Here is a 24,535-nt window from a genome sequence, read left to right as displayed (position 1 = left end):
ATTCTAATTCAGGAGAAAACATGTGAGTAACAAAATATGAATACATAGTGTGCATGCATTTATATATGTATAGACACATGCATGTATATAGACACACACATGAAGTAGGTGGGAGGTAATCTCAGAGGGAATGACTCTAGCATCAGATGATATCAGGAAAGGCTCTTATAGAAGAAGGAAATTGAACTGAGACTTGAAGGAAGCCAGGGACACTAAAAGGTGGAGATGAAAAGAGAGAGTTTCCTAGGCATAGGAGACAGCAATGGCGGGTAAACAAGTGCATCTATGTCATTGAGTGTTGTGTGACAAATGGAGTAAAGTATAAGAAAACTGAAAAGATAATATGGGGCTAGGTTATGAAGAACTTTACTACAAACCAAACAAAGAAATTTATATTTGATCATAGGGGGCTGCTGGAGTTTGTTGAGAAGGGGAGCAATATGGTCAGGCCTACATTTTAGGAATATCAGTGGCTGCAGGGTTGAGGTTGGATTAGATTGGGCAGAGACTAGAAGTAGGGAGGCCAATTTGAAGACTATTGCAATAATACAGATGAAAGATGATAAGTTCCTGAACCAGGGCAGTGCCTGTGTAAATGGAGAAGTATATCTATGTAGTGGATATATATGAAAGACACAGTAGAGAAATTATAGGATTTGGATATGTGGGATGGGTGAGTGAAGAATTAAGGACTATACCAACCTTGGGAGCCTGGGTAATCAGAAGGATGTGGAACGCTTGAGAGTACTCAGGAAAGTTGGGAAGGGGGCAAGGTTTTGGGAGTAGGCTGTGCTTTTGACATGTTGACTTTTAGGTGCCTACATGACATCCGGGTTGAGATATCTAAAAAGTAGCTGGTAATGCAGGACAATAGCTTGGGGAGAATAGAGTAAGGAATAGAGCCCTGTGTGTCTGTGTGTGAAAGTGTGTATATATGTGTGTGTATGTCATGCACACAGAGAACTCTATTCATCTTAATAGAAATGATAACTGAACTAGTGGAAGCTGATGAAATCAACAAGTGAGAAAGTGTAGAGTGGAAAGAGAAGAAAGCCCAGAACAGAACTTTGGGGACATTTATGATGTGAGTGATATGGATGAAGAATCAACAAAGCAAGCAGAGAAGGAGTAGTAAGGTAGGAGAAGAACAAGGACAGAGAAGTGTCATGGAAGAAAGAGAGAACAGTCGGTTCAGGGGGAGTTGATGAATGAAGTGTCAAAGGGATGAGGACCGATAGAAGACCATTAGGTTCAGAAATTAAGAGATTATTGGTAACTTTGGAAAGAACAGTTTCAGTTTTATGAGGTGGATGATGGGAGTAACTCAGAATTGGGGTCTGGTAAGACACTATGAGCAGTAGAACAAAGGAACGTGGTATTAAATAGCAGGCGATAGAATAGAGTTGAACTGGTTCCTTAAGGGATAAAGATAGGAAAGGGAGGAGAGTGTAGCCAGTACACGGGGTGAGGGCCTGGAAAATAAATGAGACATGGAAGCATTAGAAGTCACAGTGAAGATTAAGGGTTAGAAACAATAGGGAATAGGGTAATATGGAGCAATAAAATAATATTTTGATCCAATAAAGTAATGTTCAAGTCTGGGAGTCTGGATGTGACAGTAGGGAGCAAGGAATACCTCACCCAGTGAGTCTGGAATTTGAATTTAAGTGCAACCAGGGCTGGAAAAAGTAGTTAAGGAGTATATGGGATGTTAATGCATGCCAGAAGATGGAAGGTCCAAGAAAGAAAAAGATTTAAGATGAAAGGAAATTAGTAATTAGGGGGCAGGCATTATCTAGAGGATACAGCGAAAGGGGTGGACAAATCTGGACTGCTCATATTTGGGAGTCCCAATATTTGGATAATTCAATTGAGGTAGCTGGAATTAAGGCACCAGACAGTTAGTTACAGGGAATAAGTTTGCACTTTGGAAGCTCTGGGTTCAGCATTACTGGGATGGGAAGTCTATAAGGGGTAAGGAGTATGATTGCCACTGAAGACTAAGTCCAGGCAGAGTATCAGTGGTTGGAGAGATGTGCACTGAAGGAGGGATGTGAATAAACTATTCACAGACCTCTTTTGAGGGCCAACCTTGTCGAAAGTGGTAATATTGTCTCCTGTGAGGCTCTGGGAGGTTTGCCTCACAGCAGGTACATGTATGGAAGTCTACTCCAACTCCTCTTAATCCTAGTAACTTTCTTCTGTTAATTATTTCCTATTAATTTTGTCTGTAGCTTGCTTTGCACATATTTGTTTGCTCATTATCACTCCCATTAGATTGTAAGCTCCTTGATGTCGTGGGTTATCTTGTGCCTCTATTTATATCCCCAGCTCTTAGCACAGTGTCAGACATATAGTAGATACTTGATTTATTTATTGCTTGATTATCAAACTCTGGTCAGGAGAAAACAATACTGGATCTTCAATGGATTGAGGAAGTCCCAGGGAGGAGGAAGGATATGAAGAGAATGTTGTTCTGGGATAAGGTTACTCTGGAGAAGTCCCTGGAGGCCACAAAATCTGGTAAGTCAATGACTTGGTCTTATTCTGGGACAAGCTGGCTTGGCCCAGAAATTAAAAAATGTCCTAGGACAAGGCCAATGATAAAAGCTGGTAAATGGATAGGAGCATCAGAGCCTTGGGTATGGTTATAATTAGAGAGCACAATATATGCATGATAGGTGATTCAGCAAAAGATAATGAGAGCGGTCAGACAAGTAGGAGGGCAAGCAAATACCATAAAATCTCTCAGAGGAGATCTCTGAAAGGAATGGTCAACAGTGTCAAATGCTGCAGAGAGATCAAGAACAATGATGAGGATGAGGAAAAGGCCATCACATTTGCCAAATAAAAAAAGTCATTGGTAATTTTGGAGGGACCAGTTTCACTTGACAGATGAGATGAGAGGGCAGACTACAAAGGAATGAAAAGAAATTATGTGAAGGACAACAAGTGATAAAATGTAGATCTTTTTTTTTTTTGAGTTTGAGAAAGGGAGGAGAGAGAAAGTCTAATAGCTTGAGCAAGTGGTAGGGTCTAATGAAGATTTTTTTAAGGATGGTTGAGACTCAAGCATGTTTTTAGGGATAAGGGAAGAATCAGTAGATGGGAGAGGTTGATAAGGGAGATTGAGAGGAAGTCAGTGGGGGTAATTTCTGGAAGAGGAAAGAAGGAATGGGATCAAGTGCTCATCTTCAGGGTTGGGAGAGGTGGTGAGAAGGACCACCTTCTCATTAGATACTAGACTAAAAAAAAAGACTAGAGACTGTAAGAAGTCGAGAAAGGACAAAGGAGAAATTCACAGTGAATGGACTCTATTTTTTCCAATAAATTATAGGGCAAGGGGCTTATTTGTGAGGATAAAGCAAAGGGGCACTATAGGAGATTTGAGGAGAAAAGATATCTGGAATAGCAACTATTAGTGATTGGGATAAAGAATCCTTTAGGGAGAAATAAAAGTATTGCCTTGAGATTACATCACAGATGCACAGGATATAACTCAGCCAGCATGATTGTGTGACTTTCTTTAGGTTCATTCAGATGTGGCAGAGGAAGACTAAAGGAGGCCAGAAGTAGGAGTAATCTATAGTTGATATTTGGAAGAGTAAGTATGGTTGGGACAGGGGAGCAAAGGATACAAGAGGAGGGGAAAGGCCCTGGATTCTGGAATTCAGGAATCCTGGCCAGTAACCACTATTAATATGTTAATTAATTTTTTGATGTGTATCTTCACATTTTCCCGATCTATACTTCAGGGGAGATGTGAAAGTGCACTGCCATGCCCCAAATTAGACCTAAGTCTTTCTCATGAAGAATTAAATGGAAAGAAGGCATCTGTAGGGTGTGGCAGCATGGTGGGGTGGTAAATGTTTGATGAATAAATCAAGAGTTAAGCGATCAATCAACAAGCACATAATAAACATTTATGAAGTGCCAGGAGCTGTGCTAAGTGCTGAGGATACAAAGCAAAAAGCGAACAAAAAATCAGTCCCTGCCCACAAGGAGCTTATATTCTAATAGGGGGGATAATATGTAAATAAATCTATACACGCAAGATGCATTGAAGTAGTCCCAAGGGAACCTTTGAAGGGAAGACCCTATGAGTTGAGAAAACTGAGAAAGGCCTCTTGCAGGATGTAGCATTTGAGCTGAACCTGACAGAAAGTCAGGCAGAGATTAGGAGGGAGAGCATTCTCGACATGGGGAGCAACCAGTGCAAAAGCACAGAAATAGAGGGTCATTATGTGTGAGGGTCAAAAAAATAAAAGGCCAGTGTGGCTGCACAGTAAAGTGCATGCAAAGGAATAATGGAAGGAATAATGGAATGAATGGAAAGGTCACAGGATACAGTCAGGCTAGTTCTAATCCCAACCATTATAAACTGGGTCATCTTGACCAGATCACTTAACCTTCCTGTACCTCAGTTGTCTTATCTGTAAGAGAGATAATCAAAGCAAAATGGAGGAAACAATGAAGGACAGAGAGGCAATAGTGGCCTAGTGCGTAGAGAGCTGTTGTCAGAGTCAGGAGCACCACCACTGATCACACTTGCTATATGATTCCATACACATTGCTGAACCTTTCAGTGCCTTCAACCCTCTAAGACTAAACATTTCAGAATGTTGCCAATCTTCATTGGAGGAGAGTTTCCTAAAACAATTGAAGCATTGGTCTGAAAACCACCATTTCCCATTCCCCCACCTACATGCTTTCACAGAATCATGGTGAGATAGTACACGAAAATATTTTTTTCAGTTTTTTGTAACTGTGAGCTATTGAGGAATTTGGTTATTTATTATGAGCAATTGTTTTCATTGAATCCACCAAAATCCTTCTCTGATGATATAGAAATGCCCCTGGTTTCTTCAAAGCTTTTTTGGCAGAGTCCAAAACCTATTAGTTTTGGGATGTTGAAAAGATTTCAAGTTCCAGACCAATTATGGCTTGTGTGTCTGTCATCTGAGGACTGAGTCAAAAAGGCTTATCGCTTTCTTCCAGTGTTTGACAGCCTATCTATCTCATGGAAGAGAGTTTAGAGTTATTGTGTTTGTCTCCAGAAGATAGAAGAAGCAATGGGTGGATAGTGAAAAGGCACAAATTTAAGATTGATGTAAGTGAAAACTTTCTCACAATTGGGACTGTGGGTTCCCCTTCCTTGGAGGTTGTCAGGCAGAAGCTGGATAATCACTGGGTGGGCATGTCATAGAGGGCACACTTCAGGAATAGATGCATTTGATGGCCTCTGAAGCCCCTTTCAATTCTAGAATTCTGTGATTCTGTAAATAGGTAATCACAAGAAAGTTGGCAACAGTTGATGAATATTTTTGACCATAGCAATTTATGAAAACATCTGCTCAGGAGGGAGGGTTTGTCCTCTGTATTGGTAGAAGGAGAGCCCACAGAGATGAAATCATGGATCTTTTGAAATTTTGAAGAAAATATCTTCAATGAGCAAAAAGAGATTTTCTTTGATAGGGATGACTGAAAGCCAAGGGTTCTTCTAAGAGTCGCCAGCATTATTATCATTAATTAACTTTACTCTGCCAGAAGAAAGAAGGAAAGGTATTCATAATGTCATATATTTGTAGCTGGAAGTGATCTTAGAATTCATCCATTGTTGTTTGGTCCTTTCAGTTGTGTCTGACTCTTTGTGACCCCATTTGGGGTTTTCTTGGCAAAGATACAGGAGTGGTTTGCCAATTCCTTCTCCAGCTTATTTTATAGAAGAAGAAACTAGAACAAATAAGAGTTAAGTGACTTGTCCAGGGTCACATAGCTAGTATCTGAGGCCAAATTTGAAGTCAGGTCTTCTTGACTACAGGCCTGGCATTCTATCCACTGCATCGCTAGACTGCCCTGGAGTTTATCTAGTCCAGAGGTGGGGAATCTGTAGCCTTGAGCCACATGTGGCCTTCTAGGTCCTTGGGTGCAGCCTTTTGACTGAGTCTGAGTTTTACAGAACAAATCTTTTTATTAAGAGAATAAATTCTGTGAAGTTTGGATTCAGTCAAAGAGCTGTGCTTGAGGACCTAGAGGGCCACATGTGGCCTTCAGGGAGCAGGTTCCCCACCCCTGATCTAGTCCAATCCAATGATTGTACCTTGAAGTTACTAAGTGGTCGTGTTGAACTTCAATCCCATATCTTTTCATTTCTAGTCCAAACCTGAAGGGATTTAGATTTAGAACTAGAAGGGACCTTACAGTGTGCGGAGTCCAACTTCTTTATTTCAGAATCGAAGAAACCGAGTCTGAGAGAGGTTTAATGACTTTCCCATGGTCATACAAATAGTAAATGTCTCAAGCAGGATTTGAACTTGAGTCTTTGTGACTTTAAGTACAGAGTTCTATCCACCATATCACATAGGTGCCCACTATTTCCACTGCCCAATACTGCCTCCTAGGTATCTATGTTTAGAAATGAGACATAGGGTTTTTTGAGTTCCAAGGAAAACCTGCCATACAATTAACCATTTAACAAAGGTCTAACTGACATACTTAATTATAAAGTTTTAGACTAAACTCTGTACTTTACAAAAGGGAATCTCTGTATTTTATTTATGTATTTTATATGTCATTAAACTATAGAGCCCCCATGAATCTATCTGCAAATGTCAATGAGCACATCAGAAAAGATGAAGAAAAGGTAATAAATTATCTTCATCATTATCAGCACCAAGCCTTTATTAAGTACCTAATTACATGCAGTGTTGTACTGTGATAGGTCCCAAATTAGGAGAATTAATATGCTATCCCCTTTATGCAAAGGTGACATCACTATTTAGTAATAATTTCATCCTTCAAAAGGAAGAGGAAGCAACAAGCGGATTTTTATTTTATATCTGATTCTTACTAACATAATGGGACCTGAGGGTTGGGAGTGGGAACAGAAGTAGCTATTACTTTCTTGAGTTTGTGATACAGAAAGATGGGAAATCTGGGCATAGTCTGATATACAGCCAAGATTTTGGAAATCTAATTTCAAAGGGTTCAGAGGAAAGATAGGTAGCATCCCATGGACTAAAATGCTTCCGGGGAAATCAGCATAGAAAGGATGGGAAAAGCTCAAGAATGAAGTTCTGAAGACACAACAGAAAACAATTCCTGTGAATAAGAAGAGTGTCATTTACCTGAAGAGACAGATAATGATGTAATGGGAACTCACACTCCAACTTAGAATTTTAAAAGAATTGTACAGGAGTTGGAAGCAGGGACTGGGAATGGGGAATGAACATGAGTTTGGCATAGTCCTGTAAAACTACTTTCAGAAATACTAAACCTCAGAATTGAGCTGAGACTGCCTAGGAGAGTTAAGCAGGGGGGAAACTGAATCTAAATTCTTTTACCTATGTTGGGAGAAAAATGTGGCTCAAAGAAAGGTCCCAACCTTTGCTTGGGATCAATGGGATGATGGTAATAGCTGATAAATGATAGAAGGAAGAGCTGTTTAATTCAGGTCATGTTTCTGTTTTCTCTGCAAAGATGGAAGACCTGTACACTGGAAACATCAGAACAAAAATGGCTAACTGGAAGTTGATACCCAAAATAAGTAAGGAGCTAGTCCAAGAGCACCTCTTGGCCATCAGTGAATTCATGTTGGCTCAGATGAACTACATTACATACACAGGTCTTGAAAGAACTAGAGCAGGGGTGGGGAACCTGCAGCCTCAAGACCACATGTGGCCCTCTAGGTCCTTAAGTGTGGCCCTTTGACTGAATCTAAACTTCCCAGAAGAAATCCCCTTAATATAAAGATTTGTTCTGTAAAACTTGGACTCAGTCAAAAGGCCTCATCCAAGGTTCCCCAACTGTGAACTAGAAGATATACTTGAGGAGCTATTTTTAGTGATATTGGAAAGATATGGAAATGGGAGAAAAACTACAATATTGGAGAAAGACGTATGTTCTGACATTTTTAAAAAGGAAGTGAGCAATCTTCAAATGATAGACCAGTGCTTTTGACTTCAATTTCTGGGAAAATTCTAGAATGAGTCTTTAAAGACATAGTGATTACAAAATGTTAGTATGATTTCATGAAGACCAGATCATGTAAAAGATTCACCCTATTTCCTACTATTCTTTTACAGTTGCTAAGTTAGAAAATGAAGGGGAAATGGCGTGGATAAAGTTTAGCAAAGTTTTTGGTAAATATATATCAAACAATTTTCATGGAGAAGATGGAAGATATAAATGAGCTGACAATGCAATCAAATAAATTTAGAAATGATTGCTTGTGTGGACTCAAAGAAAAGCTGTTAGTGGTTCATTGTAAATGTGGTAGTTCTCTAGTTGAGCACCCCAGGCATCTGTGCTTGGTCTAGAGCTACTCAATAATTTTATCAATGATTAGATAATGGTTTATATCATATTCTCACTAAATTTGTGAATGACACTAAGCTAGGCAGGATGGTTGGCATAATGGATAATAGGACCTTAGCCTAGACAGCACTGGGCTGAATTTGACAAGGTGGAATTCAATAGGAAGAAATGTAAAGTCTTACATTTAGGCACCAAAAAAATCAATTCCATAAGTCTAAGTTGGGGAGGCATGTCGTTAACAGCAACTCTTCTGAAAAAGTTCTGGAGTTTTAGTGGACTGCAAGCTTAATATGAATTATCAGTGGGTTGTAGAAGAAAAAAAAGCTAAAACAATTGAGTTTCTTTAAGAGGGGCATAGCTCATGGGTGTTAGTTCCCCTGTACTCTGCCCTTGCCAGATCTTATGTAGAACACTGTGTTCCTTGCTGGGTGCTATAGTTTAAGAAAGACACTGAAAAGTTAAGAGTATGCAAAGGAGGGCAGTCAGGATGGTAAGACCATGTCATATCAGAATCAGTGGAAGAAACTGGGGATGTTTAGCATGGAAAAGATAAAACTCAGAGGAAACATCATAGCTATCTTCAAGTATTTGAAGAGCTTCATGTAGAAGAGAAACTAGAACTATTCAGTTTGGCTCTAGAAAGCAGAACCAGGAGCAAGTAGGTGGATCTTAAGAGAGGACAATTGAAGCTTGTAGAGAGCAAGTCAAGAAAAACCTCTTCCTAGCTGTGTGACTCTGGGCAAGTCACTTAAACCCAATTGCCTCACTAAAAACAAAACAAAACAAAGCAAAACAAAAAACCAACCTCCTCACAATTAGAGCTGTCCAAGAGTAGAGTTGGGTGTTTAGAAAAGGTAATTATGTTCTCCTTCATTGGAGGCCTGCAAGGAGGGGCTAGACTACTATTTATTGGATATGTTATAGTGGGGATTCCTTTGGTATATGAGTTAAACTAGGTGGCCACTGAGGTTATTTCTAATTTTCAAATTCTATGATTCTGTGATACTATGACACTGTGATGCTATGGTCAAGGAGTACATATTGGTACATAATGGTATTTTTAAAAAGCCAGTAGAGAGAATGGATTGATAGGTATCCATTCATGAATTAGTACATAGTTGTGTTTGTCACCAAATTAAGTCAAATCAACAAATATGTATTGGAGGCTTACTATGTTCTAGGGTTTAGTGAGAGCAACAAAGAAACATAATTTTAGGGGGAGGGCACTAGCAGGTGGTGGGGAGGAGGGATCAGGAAAATCCTAATGTCAGAAGCAGTGTTTGAATTAAGCTTTGAAGGAAAGTAGAGATTCAATGAGGAAGAGATGAGCAAAGGAGTGCATTTAATGCATGGCAAACAGCATATCCACAGATATACACATAAGAGTTGAAGTGTCACATTTGAGAAACAGCAAGAAGACCAGTTTAGCTAATCTGAAGTTCGTGTGAAGGAGAGCTACATACTGGTGTCCCAAAAGTCTTAGTGCAGTGTTAGGCTATTTAAACATAAAACTTCAGTAAGACTTTTGAGACACGTTGTATAAAGTTGCGTAAGCTCAAAGTTAGGTTGAAGCCAGGTTGTAAAGGGCTCTAAATGACAGAAGAGTTTATCTATGATTTGTGATAACAAGGACCCACTGGAGTTGACCAAGCAAGTCATTGAGATAGCATAAGATAATACTACACTGCTTAGTGGTACAGCAGATAATAGTGTTGGACTTGGAGTTAGGTAGTCAGATACTAATTGTGTGACCCTGCACAAGTCAATTGACCACTCTCTCTGGCCTTAATTTTCTCATCTATAAAATGAAGGGTAATAATAGCCTCTACCTTACAGAGTTGTGAAGATCCACTGAAATACTTAGCAAACCTTAAAATGATACATATATGCTAGCTATTGTTATTCATATTACAATTCACAATTGATTTAAAATGATTACAACTAGATCCTGATTAGTGCAAATAATGAATCCCATGAAGGCATCATATTATTCAAATTTACACTGTATGTTTCCATTGGGCTGGAACCAATGACCATATTTTATTTAACTTTAAATAATGCAATTTTGAATTCATGTGACCACTTGACAAGATTTATTATTTGCTATAATCTGAACCTAGTGGAATATATAAAATATAGTAGCACCTTGAAAATAAATTGTAAACTCCTTGAAGGCAAGGACTGTCTTATATCTGTTTACTAACCACCCTCTCCACCTCCTTCTAGATGACTCTATCCAGACTTGGAACATTGTAGATCCTCCTAAATGAGATTTTTAATTGATGGAGTGAATTCATTAGAAACTCTTACAGAGGAAAACAAAAGGAAAAAAGTAGATACTGAATACCTACTGTCCAGGCAATGTTATGAAACAACTCTGAGAACTGTTGAATCAGTACACGTGTCTTATAGTCACTGCATAGAGAAAATGAACCAGATCTCCAGTTGAACTGGAAGACAGCAGTCCCAAGTACTTTGGGGTGATTGCCCAGTGATTTTAAATTCTCTACCTGAAATAAAGGCCCATCTTTTAAGAAGAATATTCTTCTGATGATGTTGTATGGCTGCAAGTAATGGAGCTTCATAATCACCAAAGAATTAGAGTTTAGGGTCACCTAAAAGGCAATGGATAGGTACATGTGGGCAGGCAACAAGCCATTATCAACCAAGAATTATGCAAGAGAAATGCCGTGAAGGAGATCATCTGAGATGAATGACCAGGAAATAAGGAGGGTGGGCATTGTGTATTGAGAATAAGGAATAATCAATCATTATTGCTTACTCCCTTAGTACTCACATACTGTTAAGAGATTTAGAGACAAGTTCACAGCACGCTGAGTAGACTCCATGTGGAGAACTTGTGGAGAACTCTTGGACTTGTCCAAGAGTTGCATAGAATTAGAGATTATGGCTATATTGGGATCTGCATCCCTGGGCAGAGTATGCACATTGATGAGATTGCAGATCCATCAAAGTATACCCCCTCCAATACCCATCATAGTACCTCCCAGGTAGTAAGTGTTTAATCTATTCAGTTTAATGCAACATATATTTAATAAATGTGTCTTCTGTTCAAGGGACCAAGTGAGGTTCTAGGCATATAAAGACAGAACCAAAAGATTTCCTAGCCTCAAGAAGCATGCATTATACTGGAGGTATACAACATATACACAGATAAGTATAACACCAAATATCATGAAGGAGAGTCAGCAAACATTAAAAATTGGAGAAGGCCTTGGAAGGCTTGGTGGAGAACTTGGCATTTTATCTTAACCTTAAGGAAAGATAAAGATTCTCAGAGACTGAATTGAAGAGGGTACCCAGATATGGGGGATGGTTTTGTGCAAATATGTGGAAGCAGGGCAATAGAGTGATAAATAAATACAAGATACTTTGAAGAGGTTGTTGTTGTTCAGTTGTTTCAGTTGTGTCCAACTGTTTGTGACCCCGTTTGGGGTTTTCACAATCAAAACTAACCTAGTCAACAAGCTTGTATATCTCCCAAAAAGAGTGAATGACAGGCTTGTGACAATGTGATTGTCACTTGCAGAAAAGTGCCACACCACTACCATCAGTGAGTATGCTCCCATCATGAAGAACCTCGATGAGGTAAAGAAAATTTTTAAGAAGACCTGGACACCTTCATTACCAATATGCCAAAAGAGGATAAGCTTGTAATTCTGGATGTCAGAGTAGGCACAGACTGTTAGATATGGCAGGGAGTTCTTGGGAAGAATGGAATTAGAAACAGCAACAGCAGCAGTCACTTACTACTGAAAACTTGTGTATCTCATGACTGTCTCATCACCATCACTGTGTCCATTTACGTAAGTGCAATAAATCTTTGTGGATTCACCCTCACAGCAAACACTGGCACTTACAATTTGTAAGGAGAATACATTCACATTCAACAAAAGTGGTGGCTCCAAAGCAAGACAACTATCAGAAGACTTGATGTCAACAGATTAAAATGTTTCACGCATAAACGCTTTGTTGCTAAATTGGAGGGGAAGCTGAACCAACAAGAGGCTGGCAACAGGACAGCAGAAAAGAAATGTGCAGCTTTCAAAGATTTGGTATACAGCATCACATTTACTCATCTGGGTCAGAACACTCACAAACATCAAGATTGGTTTGACAAAAATGACGTGGAAATTCAGCAGCTGCTAAGTGAAACAAAAACAAGAACTCCACAGGGTTTACCAGAAGGATGCTTTGTCTGTCTCTAAGAAGTCAGCATTTGACTCCTTCAAAAGCAAAGCTTAAAGAAATACAGGATTCTTGTCTCAGTAAGAAGGCAGATGAAATTTGTTTCATGCTGATAATAACAATCCAATGCACTTTTATGATGCCCTGAAGGCTATTTATGGGCCAAAGACCAATAGTGCATCTCAGCTACTCAGTGCAGATGTAGCCACATTGATTAGTGATGATGGACATGATCATGGACATGATCCTGGAGACAGGAGCTGAAACAGACAACCAATGCTGAAGACATATAGCATGTACTTCAGGTTGAAGTCAATCTCTCTTTAGTCAAACTTCCAACTGAAGAAGAGGTTTTGAATGCCATTTGACTCCTCTAGTGTAGCAAAGTGTTTGTTATTGATTTCTATTCTAGCTGAGATTTACAAGGCAGAGGGTCCACTTCTCACACAAAAGGTGACTGAAATCTGGATTATATGGTAAAAGGAGATTATCTCCCAAGAGTTCAAGGATGCCTCCATTCTCCATCTCTTGTAAAGTGAAAGGAAATAGGCTGTCTTGTGACAATCACAGGGGTGGGATTTCTCTCTTTTAGTCATTGCTGGCAAGATTCTTGCTAGAGACCTCCTAAATAGGATGGAATTCTCCATAAAATCGTCTTTTAGGCAAATGTACATTTGGCATTCAAACAACATGGCCAGTCCATCTGAGTTGCACTCTCTACAGTAGAGCTTGAATGCTCAAGAAAAAATCTCAATGTCTGGTATCTTATCTTGCCAGGTGATATTCACAATCTTCCTAAGACAATTGAAATGGAAGCAATTTGATTTCCTGGCATGGCACTGGTAGACTGTTCAGGTTTCATAGGCACACAGCAATGAGGTCACCTGGAAGATGGTCATCTACCTGAGAGCCAGTGTGGCTTCAGAAAGGTTCAAGGAATGGTCAACATAATGTTTATTGCTTGACAGCTCCAGGAGAAATGCCAGAAGCAGACCAGAGGTATGTACTCAATGTTCATTAAATACATACTCAGGCCTTTGGTACTGTCAGTCATGAAGGTTTTGTGGAAGATCATGCTGAAATTTGTTTGCCTAGAAAAGTTCATCAGTTTTGTGTACCAGTTCCATGATGACATGCTTGCACAGGATAATGGACAATGCTGTCTCACTTCCCCACCCCCCCAATGGAGTGAAACAAAGCTGTGTGCTTGCTCCCATACTTTTTAGCATGAAATTTTCTGTGATGTTGTCAGATGCCTTCAATGAGGATAAAAACTGCATCAAGCTTAACTACTATACTAGTGGTAAATTGAAAAGGGTACAAGCCAAGATTAAAGTCGAAGGAGAGTTGGTGAATGGCTTTTTGTTTGTAGATGACTGTGTACTCAATGCAGCCTCTGAGGCTGAGATACAACAGAGTATGGATTGATTCTCTGACATTTGTGCTAATTTTGGCCTGACAGTTAACACTAAGAAAACAGAGGTTGTCTACAAGCCAGCACCATGCCATCCATAAGTGGAACCACTGGTTATAGCAAATGGAGAAATTTTGAATACTGTGAATAAGTCCACTTACCTTGGCAGTATATTTTCCAGGGATGTACACATAGATGATGAGGTTGATGAATGCATTTTAAGAGCTGGCTCAGTGTCTGGGAGGCTCTGGAAGAAAGTGTAGGAAGAGAAGAGGTATTAGGCTGCCTACTGAACTGAAGGTTTATGGAGCCATTGTGCTGACCTCATTGCTGTGTGCCTATGAAACCTGAACAGTCTACCAGTGCCATGCCAGGAAATCAAATTGCTTCCATTTCAATTGTCTTAGGAAGATTGTGAATATCACCTGGCAAGATAAGATACCAGACACTGAGGTTTTTTCTTGAGCATTCAAGCTCTACTGTAGAGAGTGCAATTCAGATGGACTGGCTGTGTTGTTTGAATGCCAAATGTACATTTGCCCTAAAAGACAATTTTATTGAGAATTCATATAAGCCAAGCACTCACATGTAGGTCAGAAGAAGCACTGAAAGGACACTTTTAAGGTCTCTCTGAAGAACTTTGGAATTGACTGTGAGACATGGGAGACACTGGCACAGTACCACCCAGCATGGCATGACCGTATCAAAGAAGGAGCTATACTCTATGAGCAAAGCAGAATTGTAGTAGCTAAAAGAAACTTGAGATGTGCAGATTAAGAGACATCTCTACTCCAAATGTTCATATGGATTATTTGCATCCTATCCATGGTGGAGCCTTCTGAGCTCATACTGCTCTAATCAGCCAGTTGAACACATTGTACCTGACATAGCGATGCCATTTTGCTCCTTTCTGAGCACAAAGGACAATAACATTTCATTAATACTTACTGTGTTCCAGGCACCATGGTAAACATTGATGATACAAAAACAAAACTGAAGACTGACTCACTGACAGTCCTTACCCTCCAAAGGACTTATACATTCTAGTGGAAGAGATAATGCACATATGTTTAAGTATATACAGAATATGTTGGCAGATAGGTGGTACCTGAAATCAGGAAGACCTAGATTCAAATCATGTCTCTAACACTGACTAGTTATGTGACCCTGGGAAAGTCACTTAACCTCTGTCTGAGTTTCCTTATCTGTTAAATGGAGATAATAATAATAGAGGATTGCTGTAAGGATCAAATGAGATAATATTTGTAAAGTGCCTCACAAACCTTAAATCATTATATAAATGCTACAGTCATCATCATCATATCATCATAATCATCACCATCATTATTATTAATATTTACAGGATGAAAATGGGGTAGTTTTGTTAGTTGCCAGCTAGGAGTACAAAACAAAACCAAGATTTATGAATGTGATAGTAGATGTTTCCTAATTATTGATTATACCTGAATCAAATTGAGTAGAGTATTTTTATTTGATGAATATAATGCAAGTTCTCTTGGGAGCAGATTGTTTCATTTTTGTTTTTGTATCCACAGTGCCTGACATAGTGACTGTCACATAGTAGGCATTTATTAAATGTTCATTGGTTGGCTGATAGCATCATATAAACTGTGTTTATTCCTTAAGTAGACAATAGTTCATTACTTCATTGCATCCTGTGGACATTCCCATCAATGGTGATGGTCATAGCCTACCCATGCCTTCTTATCCTCTATGATTCTTGTCCATTTCTCATCAATCCATAGAGGATCTGTTCAATGTGCTGGAGGCCTTCCTGTAGGCCTTTTAATATTTCATGGGTACCAGCACAGCAGCACTCAGCCTGGCCATCTGTTATCTCTGAGTTTGACTGGAATATAGAGTACATTGAATGAGGGGGGTAGTGACATGAAATCAATCTGGAAAGGGAGATTTGAGCCAAATAGTGAAGGGCTTTAAATGCCAGACAGAGGAGTTTGTGTTTTATCCGAGAGACAATAGGAAGGAGAATGACATAGGATTGTTGAATCATAGATTTAAAGCTGAAAAGGATTTTAAAAAACATCTAGTCCAATCTCCTCATTTCATAGAAGAGGAAACTGAGGCCTTGAGAGGTTAAGTGACATTCCCAAGGTCACACCAGTAGTAACAGAGGCAAGCTTTAAACCTAGGTCTTGTGATGCCAAAGCCAACATTCATTTTTATTAAGAGTCAGACTCGTGATTTGAGTATATAAATTTAGTGCCTATGGGGAACATGGAGAGGAGAAACTACAGGCAGGGAGACAAATCATGGTTATTGAAATAGTCCAGGTGAGATGTGATGAATATCTGAATTAGGTTAGTGGCTATGTGAGTGGAGAGAAGGGAATGCATGTAAGAAATATTGTGGAGATAAGATAGATAGAATTTGGTAAGTGACTGGATATTTTTAGTAAAGAGATGTTGAGTGAACTTTCTGAAAGAGAATCAATAATTACAAAACAGTCTACATGGCTTCACCGAGATAGGTCATGTCACACCCTTTTTCCTTTTAGCAAGATCACTCAACTGGTAGATCAAGAATAAAATAGATCTAGATTATCTAGGTTCTAGTGAGGGATTTGATAAAGTATCACAAGCTACTGTGGAAAATATAGCTAGATATGGACTAGACAATCATGATTTTCAAAGTATTCAGAACTTGTTGGATAGAAAGACTTAGAGTAGTCATTAATTAATCCACATCACCCTGGAAATCAGTATTCTGTGGAGGGCTCCTGTTACCTGTGCTTCGCTCTGTGCTGTGTAACATTTTTATCAATGACGTGGATAAAGGCATGGATGGCATGCTTATAAAGTCTATGGATGATACTGATCTGGGAGGGGTTAGATAATACACATAATGACAGAATCAGAATCCAACAAATCTTAACAGGTTAACATATTGGGCTGACTTGAGTTAGATAAAATTTAATGGGGATAACACAAACTCTTGCACTTGGGTTCAAGAAGTTGATTTCACAAGTACATGATGAGTGAGATATACTTAAACAGCTCGTCTGAAAAAGATCTGGAGTTTTGGTATATGTAGCGCCAATATGATACATAGAACCACCTGTACTTTTGTGCATGTATATGTCTCATAACATGACTACTTATTTGATAAGAAGAAATTCAGTACCGTAAAATAATGTAGTAAAACATCTTCCTAATTCTTAATGACTATAAGAGGTATTAAAAAATTTTCCTGTTTTTCTCAGATCTATTTTTTAATTTAAAAAAATCATAACATATAAATGCTATTTCTCACCTTTTCCAGTGTCCTACAGAGCTGCCCTGAGTATGGAAATCCTTTTGACATCAGTGGGAGCTCATTGCTTGAGTTGGCTCTCGAGGCTGCTACAGGAGCTGAGCAAAATGATAAATGGTGCTATATTTACCCTTGTTTCCAATGTCAATTTTCATACTCATTGATTTTTCCCCACAAAGTTTCCTACAAAGTGTGTGTGTGACAAGAGATTGATCATATAAGTACATTCAAGGTAGGAAAATCCATGTAAACATGTCCAAATTTTCCATATCATCAAGGTACTTTATCTAAAGCTTTATTTAAGACAATACTCATGATGTAATGACAGGAATAATGGGAATGTGGGTTTGCCTCTGTGTCTATTATCTGTGTAGCCTTAGGCAAGTCATTTCCCCTCTGGGCCTCATTTTACTCATTTATAAACTAAGAGGTTTAAACTAGATTATCTCTCATATTATTTTCAGCTCTAAATCCTCTATCTTAAGATCTCTCTTAACTAGAAACTCAATTGTGCAAAAATCAAAATATTGATGCCTCTGAGCAGGTGAAATTGAGTCACAAAATCCATGCCTCAAAACTCATGCAGGTTGCTTGAAGGGAAACACTTCAATATTTCTCAGATTATATTTATTCTTAATTTATGTACAATTCTAATAAAATTGGATTACTGGATCCTCCTGGATCACTGCCTTCATTATGGTGGAGGGGCTTGCATAGCTCAATGAAACTATGAGCTATGCTATGCAGCATTACCTAAGATGGACAGGTCATAGTGGAGAGTTCAGACAAAAGGCAATCCACTGGAGAAGGAAATGGCAAACCACTCCAGTATCTTTGCCAAGAAAACCCCATGGATAGTATTAAAGTGATAAAAGATAAGACATCAGAAGATGAGCCCTTCAGGTCAGAAAGTGTCCAAAACTTTACTGGGTGATAGCAGAGGAGAACTACAAGTAGCTTCAGAAAGAATTATGGGGCTGGACCAAAGATGAAATGAAGCTCAGCTGCAGATATATCTGGTGACAAAAGGAAAGTCCGATGTTATCAAGATCAATATTGCATAGAAACATGGAATCTAAGATCCATGAACCAAGGCAGTCTGGATGTGGTCAAACAGGAGATGGAAACTTTAAACATCAACATTTGGATGTCATTGAACTTAAAGGAATGGGAATGTGTGAATTTAATTCAGGTGATCCTCATATATACTACTATAGGCAAGAATCCCTTAGAAGAAAGGGAGTAGCCCTTATAGTTAATAAAAGGGTGAGAAAGGCAGTACTGGGGTATAATCTCAAAAATGACAAAATGATATCTGTTTGAATCCAAGGCAAAACACTCAGTTTCACAGTAATACAACTCTACGCTCCAACCACCAATACCCAGAGAGGCCAAAGTTGCTCAATTCTATGAAGACCCGCATCTTCTAGAAATAACACCCCAAAAAAATGTCAGATTCATTATAGGGGATTGGAATGCTAAAGTAGGAAATCAAAAGATAATTGGAGTGACAGGCATATTCAGCCTTGGTGTACAAAATAAAGCAAGGCAGAGACTAACAGTTTTCTCAAGATAACTCACTGGTCATAGAAAACACTCTTTTTCAACAACCCAAAAGGTGACTCTACACATGGATATCACCAGATAGTCAATATAGAAATCAGATCAATTACATATGTTGCTGCCAAAGGTGGAAAAACTCCATACAGTAAGTTAAAACAAGACCTGGAGCTGACTGTAGATCAGATCATGAACTTCTTAGAAAAAAAAATTCACTTAAAATAAAGAAAGTAGATAAAGCCATTAGACCATATAGGTATGACCTAAATAACATTCCTTATGAGTATAAAGTCAAAGTGATGAACAGATTTAAGGGATTAGATTTGTTAGGTACAGTGCCTATAGAACTATGGACAGAGGTTCACAATATTGTATAGGAGGCAGCAACAAAAAACATCCCAAAGAAAAACAAGAGCAAGAAAGCACAATGGCTGTCTGATGAGGTGTTACAAATAGCTGAAGAAAGAAGGAAAGCAAAAGGGAAAGGAGAAAGGGAAAGATATTCTACCCAACTGAATGCAGAATTCCAGAGAATAACAAGGAGAGATATGGTTCTCTTAAATAAGCAATGTAAAGCAATATAAGAAAACAATACAATGGAAAAGATGAGATCTCTTCAAGAAAATTAGAAGTGTCAAGAGGACATTTCATACAAAATGGACATGACAAAAGGCAAAAATGATAGAGACTTAATAGAAGCAGAAGAGATTAAGAAGAGGTGGCAAGAATAAACAGAAGAACTATATAAGAAAGATGTTTAACACCACTGATAATCACAATGGTGTGATTACTCCTCTAGAGCCAAACATTTTAGAGAATGAAGTCAAGTGGGCCTTAGGAAACACTGTTAACAATAAGACTAGTGGAGGAGACAGAATCCCATTTGAACTATTTAAAATTATAAAAGATAATGCAGCTAAAGTGCTGCACTTTATATGTCAGGAAATTTGGAAAACTCAACAATGACTGCTGGATTGAAAAAGATCCATTTATGTCCCAATCCTAAAAAAGATCAATTCCAATGAATGTTCAAATTACCAAACAAATGTACTAATTTCACATGCCAGTAAGGTTATGCTTAAGATTCTGCAAGATGGGCACTAATAATATGTGAACTGAGAATTACTAGAAATGCAGGCTGGTTTGCAAAGAAGCAGAGGAACTAGAGACCAAATTGCCAACATTTGCTAGATTATGGAGAAAGCAAGGAAGTTCAGGGAAAAAAATCTTCTCTGCTTCATTGACTACACTGACTTTAACTGTGTGAATCACAACAAAATCTGGCAAGTCCTCAAATAGATGGGAGCACCAATCATCTTACTTGTCTCCTGTGGAATTTGTATTTGGATCAAGATGCGATAGTTAGAACCAAACATGGAAACACTAATTGGTTAAAGATTGGGAACAAAGTATGACAAGGCTATATATTGTCACCTTATGTATTTAACTCACATGCAGAGTACCTTACACAAAATGCCATGCTGGACAAAGCCAGAATTAAGGTTGATGGGAGAAATACCAACAATCTCAGATATGCAGATGATACCACTCTGATGGCAGAAAGTGAAGAGGAATTAAGAAGCATCTTGATGAAGGTGAAAGAAGAGAGTATAAGCTTGAAACTTAACACACACATTGGTGATTAGTCCCATCTCTTCCTGGCAGCAATGTTAGACATTATATTCTTGGGCTCAAAGATCACTGCCGATGGTTTCTTTGGCTATGAAATTAAATGATGCTTGCTCCTTGGAAGGAAAGCTATGGCAAATCTGGATAGCATGCTAAAAAACAGAAACATCACCTTGCTGACAAAGGTCTTTATAGTCAAAACTATGGTTTTTTTTTTCCAGTAGCAATTTATGGATGTGAGAGTTAAACTATAGGGAAAGCTGAAGGCAGCAGAATAGATGCTTTCAAATTGTGATACTGGAGAAAACTTTAGAGAATCCTTTGGATAGCAAGGAGATCAAATCAGTCAATACTTAAATTAATTCAGAGTATTTATTGGAAGGTCAAACACCGAAACTGAAGCTTAAATAGTTTGGTCACCTTGTTGTTTATCCTTCATTTGGAAGAGGTCCAATAATATTCACAGGATAATGTCTTGACTCATGTGTGAACTGGATTTAAGTGAGGCAGAGTTGCACAAAGTCATCAGCCTCACTCTCTTTTCCAGAGTCACTGAAGTCCAGTGGCAAAGCAAAAGTTAGAATAACTAGTGATAGCCCAGGATGTAGCGGATGACATTGGTGTCTTCCGTATCTGATCAAACTCTAAGCACTCCAAAGTGCCTGCTCTAGCCACCTTCATGGTTGTTGAGTCTTCACATGCTTGGGGTAGACACCCCCTAACTCACTGATGTTTTTGAGGCCCATCGGTAATTGTCAACATAGCTTTGCCTGTCTGCTGAGCTGGTTTTACCATGATGTGACTGCTTGCAAGTTACAGCTTCTTAGAGCCATAAGTAAGAGCTAGGTGAGAGGTGGACACCAAAGGCGAATGAGCAGCCTTGAAAAGCCCAGCAAGTCCTCATACCAGAGGTTCTAGTCCTTCCTGAGTACCCCATATACCCTTTTGGCTACATAATGAGAAGACAGGACTTACTGGAAAAGACCCTGATGTTAAGAAAGATTGAAGGCAAAAGGAAAAGAGGATGGCAGATGATAAGATGGATAGAGAGTTAACAGAAGCAATGAACATGAGGTTGGACAGACTTTGAGAGATGATGGAGGACAAAAGGTTCTGGCATGTTGTCGTCCATGGGATTATAAAGAGTTAAACAAGACTAAACAACAACAACAACCACAACAACAACCACAACAACAACAACAACAACAACAACAAATAACAATATTGGTGATCTGAAGTAATTCGGTATGAAGGAAAGATAACTGGATTTGAAATCAGAACATCTGGATTTGAATCCAGGTTCTACTATTTAATAGCTGTGCATTCTGGGGCAGTCAGGGGATCCAAGAAGAAGTAATACACTGTTATTTGCAAAAACTGCAGTCTGATACAGATCAAGGCCATGATATAGGCATTAAGGTTCATCAGCAACAAAATCAGGAACGTGGAAAAAAAAAGGCAAGCATGATGATTAACAGGAGCAATTGATTGAAGGGTAGAGGCTTAATCAAGATCAACTGAATGTGGGGCCTAAAAAATCACACATAACTTGGATGTTGCAAAAGAGCTACAATGGAATTTAATGGCACTCAGTGAAAACAAGAAAAAAGATGGCTTACTTGAGAACAACTTATTCAAGAGGAAGATGAACAGAAAAATTTAAAGACTATCCTTGAGTTGCAGTTTGATTTGGATAAAAGACGTGATGATGAAGTAGAAAATGACCCAAATAAAGTTATAGGCTTCCTCATTTTCCTCATCTGTAAAATTTTACACTAGTTGGACTAGTTGGTTTCTGAACCTGACTTTCAGCCCCTTGACTGTAGGCAAACTTCCTCATGCTTTTATTCATTTTTAAAAGAAATACATTCTTACTATTCACATAAGCAATAAAATATAATAACTTAATTTTCATAAAGTTTTATTCAACATTTTGGTATAATAAACATTGCTTTCTCTTAAATTAAATTTTTCCACCAGTAACTTTACCACTTGTTAAATATTTCTATAGGTATGGTTATTTCCTAAACATTCTTCATAACTTCTTCTACTCCTTAGACAATCTTTTTGTATCCTCTTGGGGGTATGCATATACCAGGTCAGGAACTTAGATCATGTTTAAAGCTCCTTTGGACTCTAGATACTCTTACGCATTGGTTTCCTACCTTATAGCAGAATTGGAAGTCACAAATTTAAAAGCTAGTAGGGAGGGCTGAGACAACTGGTAACCTAATTAGGGGGAGGAGAAAAAAAACCAGGAAACAGACAAAAATTTCAATAGAGCAGATTCAGTTGGGCTTAAATAGTTCTACATACTTCAGTGACTGCTACAGAAGTCACCGGATTGATATTGAAAATTATGACAATGTATCTTCAGGCAAAAGTTAGATGATATTCAGTGTCTCTTTTTCTATAAAACTTGGGAGCATATACATAGAAAGATTATCATAAAAAGATTACATAGAAAGATTATCATAAAATAGTAAGGAAAAAATAATAACATGGTGGTTCAGTTATCTGGGATATGTGCATATATTTAAAAGAGCCAATTCCCTGAATGAAGATACTGAATTAGTGAGGAATGATTATTGAGTTGGGGAATGCATCTCACTTATCCAGTGAAGTGCTTTCAGAATCAATAAAAGGCACCTGTCTGAAATGAACTAAAAGAACAAGAGGAACATTACTCTGAGTTTTCCAAAGCAAGACAAACAAGCCCTGAGATCTCTATTGAGAAGTATGGTGTCTGACATAAGAAGAACTGAATTCCCATTCTGACTGCCAGAAATTAGGCATGGATTTAAACTGAGAGTAGTTTCTGCTGAAATAATAACTGATGACCCCCAAGTGATTACAAAACTGTGTATTTTTATGCCTACCAATCAGAAAAAAAACTATAAATTAGACTCCTTCTTGGAGAGTTAATAAATAAAACCTTTCTGAGACTCACTGAGTTGGACTAAGTCAAGAATGAGGTGAATTTTGCCAGAAGACATTTCACTATAGTGCACAGTGAGCTTCCCTTTGAGAAGCTGTGGGAGTGAATTGAGCATGCTCCATTTCTTCTAATCAGTGTGGTCTCAGACAGGAACAAGTACCCATCAGAGTGAAGAAGAGAGTGCTGTAAAATCTCATATTGCCTAGAAACGAGCCTGTGTGAGCATGGCAAGGAAAGTGAACTTCTCTGTCATTTGACAGCCAGATATACTGAGTGCAGAGCTGCATGACCAACTCTTTGCCAAAGTTTAAACTTTCCTTGTGTGCTCTGGTACAGTGCTTTAAAAGGCAAGCTCTGAAGTGTAGATTCTTTATATGTGTATCTGTTGTCTCTACAATGAAAATGTAAGTTCTTTGAGAATAGGGGTTGTTCCTTTTTTACCCTTATACCCCAGGGCTCAACATAGTGCCTGACAGCATAGTAAACACTTAATACATATGTGGTGATGGTTAGACAATATACTATGTTAAAACTATGACATGGTAATAGTGAACTCTGTGGCTGTAATGGTCTTAGATATTTGTTTTAAAATGTTGGCTGAGCTGAGTCTCTGTGATGAAATCCTTTATGGAGAGTTTATGGAAAAGAATAGAATCAAGAAAAGAATAGAAGAATTTATCTAAAAGAATCATGCATGACGAGGAAGCATAATCAGAATAACAGCTTGCATTTATGTAGCTCTTTCAAAACTGGCAAAGTGCTTTACAGACATTATTTTATCAGAGCCTCACAGGAAGCCCATGTTCTAGCACAGTGGAAAGAACATTGGGTTGGAAGTCAGAAGAACTGAGTTCAAATCCTATCTTACCATTTGAATGACCTTAGACAAGTCACTTCCCTTCTAGAGACCTCAATCTTCTCATCTGTGCCCACCAGGTGGCTTCTGAGAGCCCTTCAAGCCCTAGTTCTATTATTGATTCTTAAAGGTAGGTCATATTGATTTTATGAAGTAGTGAAGTGTGAAAACTGAGGATCTGAGAGGTTAAGCAATGTGCATAGGATCAGGGTAGTTATAAGTGTGTAAGAAAGGATTTGAACCTAAGTTTTCCTGACTTCAAGTCTAGCGCTCAAGTTGCTGTTCTACCTGAGGTATGGGGTATGCTGTGCCCACATCAGTG

General features: G+C 38.6%; 1 pseudogene; it reads left to right on the top strand.

Moving 5' to 3' along the window:
• The first annotated feature begins 262 nt into the window (after nt 1–262).
• The window catches only part of LOC110193822 (vacuolar-sorting protein SNF8 pseudogene), a 50,321-nt pseudogene continuing 26,048 nt past the window's right edge, over nt 263–24,535 (top strand).

The sequence above is a fragment of the Phascolarctos cinereus genome, unplaced genomic scaffold (genome assembly GCF_003287225.1).
Source record: "Phascolarctos cinereus isolate Bilbo 61053 unplaced genomic scaffold, phaCin_HiC Scaffold_2;HRSCAF=192, whole genome shotgun sequence".
Lineage (NCBI taxonomy): Eukaryota > Metazoa > Chordata > Mammalia > Diprotodontia > Phascolarctidae > Phascolarctos > Phascolarctos cinereus.
This window is presented reverse-complemented; position numbering and strand designations above follow the sequence as displayed.